The sequence below is a fragment of the Crocuta crocuta genome, unplaced genomic scaffold (assembly GCF_008692635.1).
Source record: "Crocuta crocuta isolate KB4526 unplaced genomic scaffold, BGI_CrCroc_1.0 scaffold174, whole genome shotgun sequence".
NCBI lineage: Eukaryota > Metazoa > Chordata > Mammalia > Carnivora > Hyaenidae > Crocuta > Crocuta crocuta.
The window spans coordinates 4,917,169-4,932,840 of record NW_027530330.1 but is presented as its reverse complement, the minus strand read 5'-3'; positions in this window follow the sequence as shown (position 1 = coordinate 4,932,840).

Genomic DNA, 15,672 nt, shown 5'->3' with positions numbered 1-15,672 from the left:
CTTTTCTCTATATGCCTTAAAGGGCCATGCCTGAAATAGAGCATTTTTTTTCCATTTAAATAAAGTAGCAAATTTGGGCTATTTTCTTTTGTGTATTATTTATGTTGACTATTTTATTTGAAATAGTCTCATTTTTTACTTTATATAAATTCTTCCAGTTTTATAACAATATTTAATCTAACACATTAGTACACCTCAATTAGTTTGCTTTATTCTCTCATTTTTACTCATAATCATCTATTTTTTCTAATAATAAATTAAGGAAGAAGATATGCTCCAGTGCCTTTATTCATCTCTTTTCCAGTTTGTTCAGTCACTTTTCTTAAGGGGCAAAATACTAATCTGGTTAATGTAGTACCAATACATGGGCTCTATTAATTAGTGGCAGGCTCACTGCATATTAAAAAACCATGAGAGTCTCCTTTTATTCTGTCACCTGACATTGTCAATTAAGGAGATTTCCATTTGATTCATGTTATTTCTCAATGCAGCAGAGTTAAAATGTTAAGCCAGGGCTTGACTTCAACAAACCCTAACATATTTTCTGATGACTTAGAAGGATACTAATGCTCTATTCTTGGGCCTTAAACCCCAACTTTGCATATTTACCTGGCTTCAACAGAGAGCCCATATTAGATAACAAGTTCAAGGCAATATACCAAATAGAAGTGTGTTTATTTTTTCTTATTTTTAAAATGTTTATTCATTTATTTATTTAGAATCAGAGAGAAGATGGGGCAGAGAGAGAGAGAGAGAGAGAGAGAGAGAGAGAGAATCCCAAGCAGGTTCTGCACTGTCAGCCCAGGGCCTGATATGGGGCACAAACTCTCAAACCTTGAGATCATTACCTGAGCTGAAATCAAGAGTCTGAGACTCAACCAACTGCCCCAGTCACCCCAACAAAAATGTTTTTAAAAGAGAAAGTTTATTTATATTTGTCAAGACATTGCTTACCTCCCTAGTTGCACCTATGTGAATAATTTTTATAAATAATAACATATAAGGACTCTTAATTTTCTAAGTACCTGGATTGTTATTAATTCAAGGCTCACCTATAACAATTAATAGCCCAGATGGCTTTGACAATGCTCCAAATTAATTGAATATTATTTAGTATGTATATAATTGTCCTCTTTTTAATGCACTTAAATTCTCAGTTAATTTAACATTCTAATGAATAAAAGTGCTCATACCAAAATTTTGCAAATAAATGATCGGCTTAGTTTTTGAAACTTCTCCAATGTTTTGAAAATATTAAAGGCATGCATTTGAGATAAAGATGCTAGACTTAATTAGGGAGAACAACCTCCTTCACTTTGAGCAAAGTTATTGGAACAATAAGCAGATAAGTCCTATCACCCAGGTCCCAACAGTAAGTTCAAGCAGCTGGGGAAACAAAAAGGAAAATAAAACAAGATACAAAAATAATAATCTGCAGGGGAATATTGAAAAATTGCTATATCAAAATATAAGAATGTTTAATATGTATCACATCATCAGTCCTGGGATATAGATTCTATTACTGATTTCACATAGCAAATGGGGACACTGAAGTCTGAATAGGTAAAGGGACAAAGGTCAGTTCTTTACCTCTTAGTTCTAGTTGCCCCTGAGGCCTGCCTACGTTCCTTCACCAAAGTTCCTTTAAGCACTATTTGAGACCATTGGCTGTATATCATATTTTTTAATATTTCCTTAGCTCTTTACCAGTGCTGTCTTAATAAACATTCAGTAGAATTATGTTGCTTTTATTTTAGGAATAATATAGGACATGAAAAAGCATTATTTCTGAATAGCAGGGTAAGCCATAATATGAAGTGTTCTGATCCCAGGGGAGCTGGTATGGAAAGGGTTAAATAAAACCAAACTTTCATCTGGTCTAGAATTATATGTACAGATTTTATAGGAATTGTATGGAATTTCTAGATTATGATCCAAGTTTCTAAGTTGTCTATCTTTATTAATAAAAATTATCTAGGAGTATAAATAAAAGAAACATCTTATTGAATTAACTGGTTATTATATCTCTGTTTTGTTTAATATTTATCCTAGCAAAAAGAAAAATCAATATAGATGCAGATTTAGCTACCCTTTGTAACACTGCTCTACAAAATAGAAGGAAAGGATGAAACAGTTTCTATACAATGTTTTGAATCTCTTTTCCTATATATCCTAAAGGAGCTAAAATTTGATGTGCCTCAAGGAAAAAAAAATTAAGAGAGATATTTTTTGAAAGAAAGGCTATTATCCATCCTCAGAGATTAGATTTAAAAGCCAAGAAAAACTTTCTTATAGTGTTAGAACAAACCAATCTTTAAATCCACCAAAACACTGTTAGAATGCTAAAACACAATGTGAGTGAACAAATCACAAGTGATTTGAGAAACATAGATTTTGTTTTTTGGGTTTTTTATAATGTTCTAAGCCACTGGCTTATAAAGTACAAAAGGACATGGTGTAACATAGATTTGAGAATGTATACTATTGATACGTCTATTAACAGGTTCCTTTTGACATTGAATTATTTTCTCCAAAATAGTTTTGTTTTGTTTCGTGGGTTTTTTGATGCACAAAGAAGAAAATGGGCAAAGTTGGACTCAACTATCAGAAAAGAGGTATCAGTTTGAAATTTAAAAATTTACAAATCTACATTTGTTTCTGTTTTTAAAAATAAGCTTTTCATTAATAAAAAGTTATACTCATTAAGAATACATTTTGTTTCATTTTTAGGAAACATTTTGTTTTCTTTCCTAAAATTGTAAATCATTACTGGTATCCGTATCAGTGTCTTCCAACCCGTTAAGTGAATTTAAATGGTAACTTCATGTCTTAATTTATCTATGATCTCAAAAAATCCCATTAGAAAATGAGCAAATTGCTCACAAGCTATATGAATCAAAGCAAGAACTCACTTTTGGAGATTATCAAATCTTGACTAAAATAAGAAATACTTTAAAAATATTAATATATCCTAAGTGTTACAAAGCACATAAAACCAGTTGAGGTATAAATTTAAAAGGTAATTACATAACATGAAACAGATAACCTACCTAGTTCATAATATTTTATATCTAATATAATATGTTATAAATGATATAGTTACTAATAAGATAATGGCTTTTATAGGAATCTTGGTAGTAATTCAGTGAGATGCCAAAGTAGGTCAAATTAATCTCTAGGTTCCTTCCATTTACCTGTGAAATTACTAGGGATTCCAATTAAAAAAGTATTTCATGATAACCTAAAGAGTAATTTCTGACAAACATGAGATTTTAAGGAAGTTTTCATGATAAAAAATTTGAGATAAACAAAAACAGAATTATGAGAAGAAATTGATATTTATCTGAAGAGTTTGAATGGGTTAAATTATCAACTCAAGTTAACTATATGTTCAAAAAATGTAATTTTGATTGAAAACAAGTCAAACATTACGGCCAACGTAAAATTTTTAGTAATGTAGAAATTATGAACCATAAAATGCTGACTTGGACTCAGGGAATGTGACACTTAATTGGATGTATTATAAAAACTGGATGGCTGATGAAAAAACTTACAGGGTACCACTTATGGAAAATGTACTTGTTCCTGTGACATTAAGACTCCCAAATAATTTCAGATCTTAATAAAGCAACAATCTTCTCTTTGAATTTAGCTTGGGCTTTCTCTCAGCTAACACCTTCAAATTTGTTCCTTGTTCTTGAGCAGAAGTTCACATTGAAAATCAACCACAGGAAGAATTTTCTCTCAAGGTTTTAGTAAAGGATGTTTGCAAAGTTTTTAATGATCATAAAGGACACAATATAGAAACTTTTGATGAGGTAGCATAAGTCAATTACATAAGACTCACCAAATACTAATAATAATTTCAGGTAGAAAGAACTGATAATAAACCTAGCTCTTGGGGAGCCTGGGTGCCATAGTCGGTTAAGCNAAATAAATAAAACATTTTAAAAAATAAAGAAAAAAAAACCTAGCTCTTGATTAAGAAACTCAAATTACAGGAGAGTATGACAATCCTCCACTGAGGGCTGATGGTGGCATGGCAAGTGTAGTATCAGTGGAAAATACCTCAATTCTATCTATATTCAATTTAAAAGTAGACTTGCAGGACTTCCTGAAGGGTTGAGAATGGAACAAAAGAAAAATGGCAGTTAAAGACGACTCCATGGATTTTGGTTTAAATAATTAAACAATGAAATTCATTTACTGAGATTGGCAAGGTTTTAGGGGTCCCAGGTTTTGGGGTAGAAGGTCAGAGTGTCAATTTTGCAAATCATAATGCTGAGTTACTTATTATATTTTTAATTAACATATCAACCAAGCAGTGGTGTATATTATCCTGGAGTTCAGCAGAGCAATGAAAGTTGGAGATAAAAATTTAGAAATTAGCAGTATACATACGGGAGTTCAAGCATGAGATCAACAAGGGCCTGAGTTTGGATAGAAGAAATAAGTGCCAGAATTTAGCTCTGTCATGTGGCAACTTAGAAACCAGGAAGACGGCCATCAGCCAAGGAGCCTAAGAAGCAGTGGTTTATTCAGTACTTAGAACCAACAGTATAATGCCCTGGAAACCAAGTGAAGAAAATGCTTGAAGAAGTCAATGATTACTCATGTCAACTACTAAGAAAGGGATGGAGAGTTGAAGAAGGAGGAGGTCAATGTTGCCCTTAGCAAACACTCTTTTTGTAAAGTAGCACAGGAGAAAAGGTATTAGGATGGAATCTCCAAAAATTATGAAGAAAGGATTTGGTTACAATGGGTACAGACTACCACACAGGTTAGCTCTGGGGATCAGAGAAAGGATGAGGCAGTACCCTGAGAGGGTGTGTGATCTGGAAAGGTGTATCTGAAGAAAACTATTAATTACAAATGGAGAGTTCATGATACAGAATAAAGGGGCAAGTTAGTGGAATAATGTCCCTGAGTTAGGTGAGAGATGATAGGGTCTAGCTCACAAGTGGAAGGGGTGGTGTTCCCTGTGAATACAACTGGCCTCTCAAAGTCTCTATCCACAGCAGCCAGAGTGAGTTTTTGTAGTCTAAGCCAGATCATGACACATATCTAGTTAAACACTCTCCAGTGGCTTTCCATCCCATTCAAAGTAAAAGCCTGAGACACTACAAATGCCTACAAGAAACTAAATAATCTGGCTTCATTATCTATCTACCTCCTGTACTCTCCCTGTCCTTCTGGCTCACTACAGCCCTGTCACTCAAAACTTCTTGATCTTCCTTGAATACATCAGGCACTGCAGATCTTCTGCCTGCAAAGGCTGTGCTCTTAAATACTGTGCTATGATGCATGGCTTCTCCTCTTTTCCTTTGGAGTTTTGTTTGAACGTCACCTGCTGAGTGAGACCTTCTTTGATCATGCCATTCAAAACTGAAATTTCTATGCCATACTCTCCATTCCTCTCTCCCTCTCTCACTCTTTTCCCCTTAGCACTTATCAGATAATATGACATATCATCTGTTTTATTTTCTGTGTAACTTTCTTAGTACACTAGAAGGTAGGTTCTAAGAAGACCAGGAATTTTGTGAATTGTTCACTGTTCTCTCGTAAATCAGCTAAATCAATACTACAGCACTTAAGTAGGTCCAAATGTATTACATTATCCTTAAATGTGTTCAATAAATCAAAGAAATGAAAGTTTAGGATTTAACCCCAAACACTGACTTTTCAGTCCTTTGAAAATTCTGTACTTAATTAAGTGTAAAAATCCTAAAACACTATGTGCTTACTATTAGTGCTTAAATTGAGGCAACAGGATGTACCTAGAGGGTATTATGCTAAGAGAAACAGGTTAGACTGAGAAAGACAAATACCACATGATTTCATGTGGAATCTAAAAATCGAAATAATTGAAAAAACACACAAAAAGCAGAATCAGACCTAAAACAGAGACCGAACTGATGGTTACCAGAGGGTGTATGGTGGAAGATAGACAAAAAGGGTAAAGAGGAGTAAAGAAAGAGACTCCCAGTTATGGAATAAGTAAATCACAGGAATAAAAGGCACAGCACAGAGAATACAGTCAAGGGTACTGTAATCCTGTTGTATGGTAACAGATGGTAGGTACACTTGTGGTGACCACAGCATAATGTATAGAGTTGTTGAATCACTGTGGATGGTGTACACCTGGCAATACTATAACATTTTGTGTCAGTTATACTAAAAAAAAAAATTAAAAAATATATTTAATAGTGCTTAATAATATACAATGTACACATTTTAGAGAAGTCCCGTTTTTTCCATTAGATCCCACATATGACAAGAATAAAAAGCCACAACAAATCTTGGTAACTGGAACATTTATAAAGCTCTATGAAATAAAGATACATTTTGGGGCGCCTGGGTGGCTCATTTGGTTAAGTGCCCACTCTTATTCTCGGTTCAGGTCACAATCTCAAGGTTCAGGAGATAGAGCACTGACAGTGTGGAGCCTGCTTGAGATTCTCTCTCTCTCTGTCTCTCCGCCCCTCCGTTGCTCAATCTCTCTATCTCTCTCAAAATCAATAACCTTTAAAAAATAAAGAGAGCTACATTTCATACTTTGTAATTGAAAGAAACCTTGCTCTCTAGAAGATGCTTTTGCTATAGTACCAAGTACAATTAAACATTACAAGATAAGGAATAATACAAACAAAAATAGATAATTTTTTTAATGTTTTATTTATTTCTAGGAGAGAGAGAGAGACAGCGCGAGCAGGGGAGGGTCAGAGAGAGAGGGAGTCACAGACTGAAACAGGCTCCAGGCTCTGAGCTGGCAGTCAGCACAGAGCCCGACGCTGGGCTCGAACCCACGAACCGCGAGATCATGACCTGAGCGAAAGTCGGACGCTTAACCGACTAAGCCACCCAGGTGCCCCAAAAATAGATAATTTTTTAAAAAAGATATTTTTGTAAATTGTATGCAGGTTGGAGTATTCATGGACCTTCAAGGTAAACAACAGTTTTTCCTTTTTTGTTTTTCTTTTAAAAATTCCAAGGCTCTGGTTTGCTCTACTGGTATTGCTTGGAAAAGCAAAGAAACTAAGACATTCCCTAAGCTGTATGATTAAATTCACCTGTCATGGACGGAGTGGCTTCTAAACAACAGAAGTTTATTTCAAATATATTTCCAATACAATGCAGCTGAACATCAAAAGATGCAACCACCATTTGGCTAACTTGATTGACTATATGTATCAGCTTGATTTGATATTTATACAAAATATTAAATCTCTCAAATTCAGTAATTGAATTTTAAAGAAAACAGACCAAAAAAGGATTTAATGTAAAGTAACACTGAAACAAGTGTGTGAAAATACAACTTAAGGTATCACTTTTTAGTCAATCTGATTACATTCCTTAACATATGTGAACCCATTTTCTTGTCTATACAATTGGTAAGTTAGATAATATTTCCATTTTCCTTTCTTTCCTGTGGGTTCTAATTATTAAAATAGAGTCTTTCCTCCAATGCATTCTTGTAATAGGAGAAAATGTTCAAAGAAATCTCAGTTTGCACAAAATTTTATTACTCTTACATGAGTTGTATTACTCCAAAGACAATAGTTCATTTATAAGAAATATTTTATTTTGGATGTTAATATTTTGTACAATTAAATAAGTTTATTTGGTAAAAGAGTAGAAAACAATTAAATAATTTTGAATTTCCATATGCATTAACCATTCTAAGATACGAATTTGTGCAAAACTCTACACTTGATTGAAACTATATGCTGACTTACCATTTCAGTGCAAGTTTGGAAGAATAATCTCAACACTCTGTAAAATAGAGTGATTTATTGGCATGTCATGCTATTTGTTGTATAATATGATAAATATAATTCATCATGCCATTCTATAAATATTGTAATGGATTATTAAAGTTATGAAATCTAGTGGCAGAAATATAATGAACTCATGTCACATTTGTATAAAAGCAAATGATAAACTATGCCTTCTATAGAGGCTGTGATAACCTTAGAAAGATCTAAAGTGAAGATTCTTGGAGCACAAAGAAAGAAAAACAACTCTAAGTCCAGTTGAAAACACTGATTAAGGACACTTGTTGAGAGGACAGACTAATTCAAGAATACATAATGATTACAACCTGGGTGCTCATGTGATAGGTTTTCTTTCTTTCTTTCTTTTTTTAAGGTTTTATTTATTTTCAAGAGAGACAGAGACAAAGGGTGATACAGGACCTAAAGCAGGCTCTAGGCTCTGAGCTCTCAGCACAGAACCCAGTGTGGGGTTCAAACACACAAACTGTGAGATCATGACCTGAGCTGAAATCAGTCGCTTAAGTGACTGAGCCACCCAGGCAATCCATAGACAAGTTTTCTTTATAAAGACTGTTCCTTGAATAGTCTAAAATATTTACAGACATTTGTAGTTAAATGAATCAATATATCTAAGTAAAATTTCAATGTGCATCATGCACAGAGATATGCTTGTTAGGTTTCTGATGCTTTTATATTTGGAATTAGCTAAAGATATTTTGTCTTACAGTGGAGAATATGGAAAAATTAGTGACTAGTGGCCATATTTTACAGATTTAGAAGAATGCTATTCAACAAAATGTTCATACCTTTAAAAACAATAACAACAATGATGCATTACTGCCCAGTTTTTTTAAAGAAGCCATTTCTGTATTCATCTTTCCTAGAATTGTCAATTAGCCTCAAATTGTTTACCAAATTTCAAGAATAAGCTTTAATGATTATTTACAATGAAACAAAAACAAATATATATTTATATTTCTAAGATGTGTAAACAGTGATCTGTTTAAAGCACTTTATATTTTTTTAATTTTTTTAATGTTTTATTTATTTCTGAGAGAGAGAGAGAGAGAGAGAGACAGAGCGAGCAAGCATGAGCAGGAGAGGGTCAGAGAAAGAGGGAGATACAGAATCTGAAGCAGGTTCCAGGCTCTGAGCTAGCTGTCAGCACAGAGCCCGACATGGGGCTCGAACCCATGAACTGCGAAATCATGACCTGAGCCGAAGTCGGACGCTTAACCAACTGAGCCACTCAGGCACCCCTGTTTAAAGCACTTTTAAAAATGTTGATTTATTTTGAGAGAGAAAGAGAGTACATGCTCAAGTGAAAGAGAAGCAGAGAGAGATGGAGAGAGAGAATCCCAAGCAGGCTCCGTACTGTCAGTGTGAGCCTGATACAGAGAACGACACGTGGGGCTCAGTCTCAGGAACCTGTGAAATCATGACCTGATCTGAAATCAAAAGTCTGATGCCTAACCAACTGAGCCATCTTTAAAGTACTTTTTTGAATGAAATTTAATTAACCTGGACAATGATGGAATGGCTAGCAGCATAGTATTGAAATCATTGGCCATATATTACTTAGTTTCTTATTCTAATTTCTTATATTAAATAGCTGCTTTTCCTTCATGTCTTTCCTGAAGTTTTTTCAACTTATCTGTGTAAGTTATCTATACATAAATAGCTACACACTTGTGATCAAGATAGAAGTACAATTAAAAAAAATCACATTTTTACCAAATTATGGCATAGTATATCTGATATAAAATTTGGGAAAATTGCATTAATAGGTACATGTGTCTTTTAAAATAGCTCTATTCTGGTTTTACAATGTATTACTATTTCAAATAAGAAAATTGTATTTTTTCAGAAGATTGTATTTTGCATAAAAAGATATCTGCTTAAAATTAAAAGACCCGATTCAGATGTAGTAATGATTCCTAATATAACGTAATGGTTTGACTTTTTTTATTAATTTTAATGGTTAGAAAGCTTATCATACCATAGTAGTTAAATTCTGAATCATCAATAATTCACCTTTAAATGTGGTTATCCAAAGACAGAACTACAATTCTCTAACAATAGAGGTACCACCCAAGCCTGACCTGGAGTGTGAGGGGCCTATGACATTCTCCTGGATTTGTTTATTGCCGGTTCCTCCAACTTAGAGGCAGTGATTTAATCAGAAACGACCAGAGGCTTTGCAGCCAGACTTCCTGGGTAAAATTACTTCCTCAGCCACTTGTCAGCTATGTGGCCTTCATCATGTGAATTCATTTTCTCTTGTTGTGTAATAGTTTGCCACATTACAGACTTCAAACAACCCAAATCTTTAGCTTCGTAGGTCAGGTCTATAGGCACAGTTCCATGAGGTCCTCTGTTCAAGGGCTCACAGACAGAAACCAAGGGTTCAGCCAGCCTGTGGTTTCCCTTTTGCAGTGTGGGGTCCCCTTCCAGGCTCATTCAGGTTGATGACAGAATCCAGCTCCTTGAAGGTAGGTTCAGGAATACAAGGCCCTGTTTCCTTGTGAACTGTCAATGAAAGTTGGTCTCCATTCTTACAGACCTCCCCTCAGGTCCTAGCTATGTGGTTCTCTCGAAATCTGGCAGTTTACTTCCCTGAAGCCAACCAAACTATCTCCAGTCTGCCACAGAGGAGACTTACAGAATGTAAAATCACCACAAGATGATTGTTCCATTACCAATGCCTTATAACCCGACTGATTCATATTTAAATACACCTCACCCCACTCTACCCAAGGGCAGGATATTGCAAGGACATGTACAAAATAGGCTTGTGTAAAATTATTTATGTTGTCACAAATGTCCTAAATGACCTTTGTCAGGTTAAACCTCAGTTTCCTTAACTAGATAATCAAGACACTTATCTCAATAATTTGATAGGAAGGGAAGTTAGCATACAGGTTTACTTTGTAAGGTGCTCCATGGTCATGACTGACAGTATACAGTCTTTGCACAGTTACCAATTTAGGTAATCAATTTCTTCTTTGAAGAATACAGTTAGAATTACCTTGAATAAACATAGTTAGGAATAAGATTTTCAATTGTTTAAATGAGCTCATATGTGACAAAATATAATCAAGCATCTAAGATGATTGAATCTAATGCTAATCAAAAGCTGACAGCAACTGATTTCTAACTTATGGGTAACAATCATTTAATTGAATTCTGATTATTATTTTAAAAGCCATGGATACAAACCAGTATTGACATGCACCATCAATTTCTCTCTGCCCCACTCCAACATATATAATTTTTATAATCTTCCATTTCTACTATTGTTATCATTGCTCTTTTTCCACTTAAAGTTACATCAACTTTCAGGCTAGAAGTTATCAGGGGGAAAAATGAAATCCCTGCCAAGTCAAGAAATGAGGATGATCTAACAGCTTCATAGTTCACATTGTTCATGCTTTTTGAACTGTACTTCTTAAATACTGTGCCCAGGTCTGAGAAAAGCTTCACTTTAGGAAATCTCTAAGTTTAAAGCACAGGTCCATTTTCCTTTGCACTTAGAACACAGATGACTTCACTTGATATTTCAATATAGAGGAGAGATTCTTGAAGAAGGTGGTTACATTCAGACTCCATTTGGATTGAGGAGCCTAAGTAACGTCATTTTGAGATTAAGGCCTCCATTAAGAGCAACCTCGGGCTGCACGTAGCCTCAGTTCCAGGAAAAGCCTCAGATTGCTCAAGGCTGAAGCCACCCTCAGACCACCCTCAGATCAGCCAATCAAAAGAAGTTAAAAACATTCGGTGGTCTGAGTCAGGGACTGAGGATTATAGATAGTTACTTTGTACAAATGAGCTAATCACTCACCGCTTGCCTAAAATCCCACATGGGCCCTTTGAACTCACCTCATAATTGGTCGTTTTCAAAGGATTCTCGAAGGTCATGATTGGGTCCCGCCAAAAGTAACGAACACCTCACAGATACTGAATGGTCAAAACTATTACCATGGGTGCTGTGCAATTATGATTGGTGCTTCTGTGATGATGCTATACGTACAATGCGTGCACTGTAACACCCCCCTCCCTTACCCCATAAAAACGCTGCTCGCTATTGTTCAGGGCTTCACCCTGCTGCCGCTGTGCCAATTGATGGATGAGCCCCTGCTCGAGCTTGTAATAAAGACCCTTATATACTTGCATCGGTGTCGGCTCCTTGGTGGCCTCTGGGGACTCGCGATTCGGGCACAACAGGATGAGCATACCAGAGCACAGCAGAGAGACACCCAGTTTTTAGAATCTGTGGAGGCAGACAGCCTAGCATCAGTACCCTGCTCCTAGGCCAGCAGTAGGCTGGGCTGGGCATTAGCAGGGGTAGCTCCCTCACCAGAGCAGTGTGGTGGGGAAATCTTATTGCTTGCACATACACAATCCCCACATTAGGTTCTTCTTTTTTTGTTTGTTTGTTTTCCAAAATAAAGTTTGTGGGAGCTACTAATAATCTTTTTTAATTTTATTTATTGTCTAGCCTACCTAGAGAGAACCTAGTGAAGATATGTAGGGTAACTAAGAACCCCAAATAATATAAATTACCAGTGAGACAAAATCAGTTTAAAACAAAAGATGCTTGGGGCGCCTGGGTGGCTTAGCCAGTTAAGCGTCCGACTTTTGCTCAGGTCATGATCTCGCGGTTCGTGGGTTCGAGCCCTGCGTCGGGCTCTGTGCTGACTGCCAGCCCAGAGCCTGGAGCCTGTTTCAGAGTCTGTGACTCCCTCTCTCTCTGACCCTCCCCTGCTCACGCTGTCTCTCTCTCTCTCCTAGAAATAAAATAAAAATTAAAAAAAAAAAAAGATGCTCAATGCAGTGCTATCAATTACTGTGTTCTTTGCAGTCATGTCTGTGTGCGAGCTGATAGGTGGGGAAGAGTTTAAAGGAGGTAGAAATGAACTCTAGTCCCAGTCCTAATACCCAANGCCGAAGTTGGACGCTTAACCAACTGAGCCACCCAGGCGCCCCCACCTTTGTCTGTTTTATGTTCTTCCTGTCTAGAATATAAAGCATAAACTCGAAGTTGCCTAACATCCATTCCAGTTTCACAAATCCATAGATCTAACTTCAGGCCTCAAGCATATGTTGCTGATCATAGTTTGAAAGAAAAATGCGGGGCGCCTGGGTGGCTTAGTCGGTTAAGCGTCCGACTTTCGCTCATGATCTCGCGGTTCGTGGGTTCGAGCCCCGCGTCGGGCTCTGTGCTGACTGCCAGCTTAGAGCCTGGAGCCTGTTTCAGTCTGTGACTCCCTCTCTCTCTGACCTTCCCCTGCTCGCGCTGTCTCTCTCTCTCTCCTAGAAATAAATAAAACAAAAAATTTATTTAGAAAGAAAAATGCAAGGTTGAGTTCTATGAAATAGTCATCCTTGAATCTTCCTTCATACAAACAGCACCTCCGTGGTAGAAGAAGAGAGAAATTTGGGCTTAAAGTTGCTCATTTTGTGATTGACAAAACCTGGTGCATTATGTTCTGAAACTTTATAGTTACTCTTATACCTATGATTCTTGGGGCACCTGGGTGGCTCAGTTGGTTAAGTTTTTGACCCTTGATTTCAGCTCAGGTCACAATCTCATAGTCATGAGATTGAGCCCATAAGGGGCTTCACGCTGAGTATGAACACTGCTTAAGATCTCTCTCTCTCTACTCCTCCCTACTGCAACACGGGTGTGTGTGTGTTCATTCTCCCTTACTCATAAAAAAGTAATTACATAAAATAAAGGTATACCTATTATTCTTTGAGGGTAACATTAGTGAAGTAGTATGATATAGCAGTAAATTCTGCTAGCGTTCCTAATAAAAACATTAGGTTTCAATTTACATATTTAAGTAAAATTTTATTTAACAAGTTATTTTATAGTTGGTTTGGTTACTTTAATATTTTCATCATATTATTGTATCCCCCCCAAAAAAACCAGGCTCTTCAAAATTTATTTTAAAAGCATGTTTCATTCCTGTGGTAGACAGAATAAGGTCATAATTCCCCCCATGCTCCATGATGCCCACATCTTAATCCTAATCTCTAAAGCCTGTGAGTGTATTTGATTACATCGCAAAGAATGCTGATCAGGTGACCACAAAATGGCAAGATTATCTCAGATGATCCTAGTGAATCCCATGTAACCACAAGAATCTTTAAGAATGTAAGGGAGAACCCAAATAAGAGTTAGAATCAGAGAAAGATAGGACTACAGAAGAAAGCCACAGAGAGATGTCATGCTGCTGGCTTTGAAGATGTTAGAGGGCCATGGGCCAAGAGATGTGAGTAGTGACTAGGAATTGAAAAAGGAAAGGAACTAAACTCTCCCCTACATCCTCTAAAAAGCAATGCAGAACTGCGGATTCCTTGATGTGCACCCAAAGAGACCTTACGGGCCTTCTAACCTATAGAACTGTAAGATCATAAGTCTTTGTGACTTTTTTAACCACCAAGCTACAAGTTATTATTTGTGATACAATTCTTGAATGTGATTTTATTTTGTCTAGGAAAAAAAAAGTTTATAATGCTTCAGATTATAAAGCTTCCTTAAATAGACACTTTAAAAAACAAATTTTATAGGGCACCTGGGTGGCCCAGTAGGTTGGGTGTCTGACTTCGGCTCAGGTCATGATCTCACGGTTGGTGGGTTCAGGCCCGCTTTGGCTCCGTGCTGTCAGCCGGCTCGGAGCCCAGAGCCTGTTTTGGATTCTGCGTCTCCCTCTCTCTCTGACCCTCCCCTGCTCGTGCTGTCTCTCTATCTCTCTCACAGTAATAAATAAAACATTTAAAAAATTTTTCTAATAATAAAAACAAATTTTACTAGAATATACCTCTACTAAGTTAACGGAGGACCATGGGGGAGAAGAAGGGGAAAAATAGTGGGAAAGAGGGAGGGAGGCAAACCACAAGTGACTCTTGAATGCTGAGGACANCCGAGGGCTGATGGGGGTGGGGGAGAGGGGAAGGGGGGTGATGGGCATGGAGGAGGGCACTTGTTGGGATGATCACCAGGTGTTATATGTAAACCAACTTGACAATAAAGTATTTAAGAGAAAATAAATTAAAAAAAAGAATATACCTCTACTATTAAATGATTCTGTTAAATAATACCTGTATGTTAAATATGGAAAATAGAGGCAAGCAATAACCTATTTTATTTCTGTTTCCATGATTAGTCACAGATACAAGAACATATTTAAAAGGAAAGATTCATTTAAAAGTAAGTAATACATTCTATAATAAAATTTGAATCTGAACAATGAGGATATATTGAAAGAAATATACAGAATCTAAATGGCTGAACTGAAATGTAGTATATTCCCTAATTATTAACATGGTTGATGATCTTAAGAGGCAGGATGCAGGTGTTAAAAGGAAACACACACTTTATCTGGGTTTATTCAGTAAGAGAATTCCAATTTATTTCTCCCTCCCTCTTTATTTCCTTCTTTCCGTCTTACTTTCCTATTTACTTCTTCCTTCCTTCCTTCTTCCCTTTCTTTCCTTCTTTTCTGCTTTCTTACCTACATTATTTCTTCTTTCCTTCCTTCCTTCTTTCCTCACACCCTCCCTCTCTTCCTTCCCTTCCCTTCCCTTCCCTTTCCTTCCTTCCTTTCCTTCCTTCCTTCCTTCCTTCCTCTTGTTCTATCTCTTTCTTTCTCACTCTCTCTTTCTAAAATTACAGTTTCTAAAACTGATTTTAGCAGAAAAAAAATATAACATCACAAATAACTGTGGCCTTTTCTAGGTGGCTCCAAACCATATTAGGGAAAATAAAACTCTCACATATAATAGAGTTTTGCAAAAATCCTGTCCTTGGGATGAAACTGTAGCAAGAATGTACTTCCAGAATTTCTAATATTGAAACATTAAATGATGGCCAAAATGGGAGTACATTAAA